A 2,986-nucleotide genomic window follows, 5' to 3' on the forward strand; every position below is an offset into this window, starting at 1 on the left:
TGCTGTGCTCTAGTTTCTCTATGACCCTTAACTTTTCGGTGAAAACTTTTTAGATGAATCTGCGACCATAGATTACAGCTATGTTGGTTTTTACAGCTTCTTTTTACTTTATGGCTGAGTTTTTACTGTTAAATGCATTAGCGTACTTTAAAGAAAACATAAACAGTAGTTAGTAGGTACCTACTATGATCCACCATTAAATTAGTAGTTTTGGGACAGATAAGTAGGTACATAAAGTCTTTTAACAGTAAAAATTGTATAGTTATTGTTCCTATAATTCATTTTAAGATTACTAACGAACCCCTGTGCGATCTAAAATCCTGAAACAGATTCAGTATACTATTATGTAATATTTTTTTATTTTTATTAAGAGGGAAAACATAAAACTGAAAATTATTTAGCCATGGCACGATCGACTGGGCTAAAAGCCGTGATATACCGGTTGGCCAACGGCCACCCCACTATACTCAACTCAAATTCCCTGTTTTGCCTAATATTTTGGTTAGCTGGAAGACAATGCCACATGACATTAAGCTGCTCCATCTGTACCAATAGCGATTTAGATAAAACTTCTATTACTCAAACTATGTATCCCAAAATTTTACCTCAGAAGGACTCAAACCAACGCAGCTGGAACGCAAACCATCTTCATCTTTCTAACTATCCATGATTTTTATCACTGAGAAATTAACTTAACAGTGACAATTAACTATTAACTATGATATAAAATAATCATCACTGCTATAAAAAAGAAGAGAAAAAGTAATGTGTAATTGTAAGTTCAAATGGCACTAACGGTTCATACAATGACGGTAATTCTACAAATTACTCTCGTCCAAGCCCTGCTAAGGGCCGCCGCAAACGACCACACAAAAGGGTTGAAGAGAATTTTCTTATGGCATTATGTAAAACAGAAAAAACATACAGTCGAATCGAGAACCCTTTTTTAAGTCGGTTAATAACCAGTTAAGTCCTAGCGGACTAGGTACTAGCACGGAATCCCAGAAAACACTCACTATTAATAATTACTTTATTTATTTATTTTACTAGCGGCCGCCCGCGACTTCGTACGCGTGAATCCCGTTTTTCCCGCTAATTCCCGTTCCCGTGGCAATTTCGGGAATTCCTTTCTTAGTGCACCTCTACGGTACCTAAGCTACGTCCCTTCCAAATTTCAAGTGCCTACGTTTAGCCGTTTAGGCTGTGCGTTGATCTGTCAGTCAGTCAGTCAGTTTCTCCTTTTATATATTTAGATTAATTTTATTAGGGATCACAAACAATTGTACAAACAGATTTAACAAAATGTCTAAATCTTGTAAACCTTATTTTTATTAAAATAGTAAGACACGGGTCTTAACGTGACGTTTTAGTTGAAATGGAACGCGAAATTTTAAAATCTTATAACGTTTTTTTATGTTGTTAACCAAGTAGTTAAGTATTATTGTTTCCTGTCATTGTAGAAAAACTTCCAACACCAAGTCTAATTTTTTGTCGTGCGTTCTGCCTAACTCTATTAGTAATGTAATCGCGATTACGCTGTTTACATAAAACAGTAATGACTGAAAGATGCGGTTTTACTACACGAAGAAAGTTGTAATGTGCACTTAAAAGCCTCTTACTTTACGGAACTTGAGTACGGAAATAATAAAATTTTATAGTAATTAAGAATCTCTTTACTTCCCAAATACACGAAAATTATTACCTACATTACGTTAAAATTTATACGTTAAATTAAGCTCGCCTGTTGTACCACTGTTTTTTTATGTGTGCAATAAAGATTTTAAATAAATAAATAAATAAAATTAATTCTGATTTTTCAGCAATGTTAAATTCTAATCATTTTTGTGGTTCTGAATAATTTAGATTAGGTAGATAAAATATCAGTTATTATATTGACTTCTGAGTTTTTGTAAGAAGATTTAAAACTACGTTCCCAATTTACAAAAAAAAATCACTTAATTGTTTTCTAAGAATGTCTTTTAGCACCATCTATCGCTCGATATAAAAATTAAACTACAAAAAATGGCAGCAAAGGCATTGCGTATTTTCTACCCCTCAACAGATGGCGCTAACTAAATAAACAACAAAAATTGTGTTCAATATCAATAAAAATTTTTTTTTACACATAGATGGTTTTGTCGACTTTTCATTTTATATTTACTCCTCACATGTCATGTAGGTATGACCAATTTGAACGTATGTACGTACACGTCTCTGCTCTCCAGCATTAGCGTTGTTTTAGCGGGTACACGATAATCAAAGTCGCAGCCTCTCTCAAACAATTCACTCTGGTTTGTGGGTCATGTGTATTGGTACTTTCATGTCATGCTCATGACCAATGACCTCATTTAAGTACCTAAAATTTAAAGACCAAAGGTTTCCTTGCTATGTATGTCATGTACTGTCATGTACCTAATGGTTTCGTGGGAGTACATAATAGTTCTTCCTTATTTTACGTAAAAAGTTAGGGGTTAAGAGCCCAGACACAAATATTTATATTAGTGTACCTAATATTAAAATGTGAGCAATATTAAGCGACTAGTTGTTATGAGCAGATGCTTGATAATTTGCATTTGAATATTGTACTTGTTTTTGTTTTCTAATAAACAATCATATTATTATATATCGAAGTACGATATCCCTGGCAAGTAGCTTTGAAAATGGCGCCAGGTTTTTTTTAAAGATTTGCTACGTCATTGGGTATATGTTTTTAAGAAAAAAAAGTTAAAGTCTTGCTATACTTAAACAGTACATTTTCTACTAAAAAAAATCTTATGTTGTTTCTGTAATACTAAAAAAAGTATAGGCTGTATTTATTCACAGTTAATTTGTTAAAAATCAATATTTTTTATTTATTGGGACTTAGGGAGTACATAATTTCAAACATAATATTCGAAGCTTTTTTAAATGACCAACCCATAGTGGCACTGTCAAACAGTCTTCTACTACAATAGTAGAAATTCTCAGAATATGGTAACATTTTTAA

Source organism: Ostrinia furnacalis, unplaced genomic scaffold (assembly GCF_004193835.3).
Source record: "Ostrinia furnacalis isolate ACB-3 unplaced genomic scaffold, ASM419383v2 OfSCF1166, whole genome shotgun sequence".
NCBI classification, from domain to species: Eukaryota; Metazoa; Arthropoda; class Insecta; order Lepidoptera; family Crambidae; genus Ostrinia; species Ostrinia furnacalis.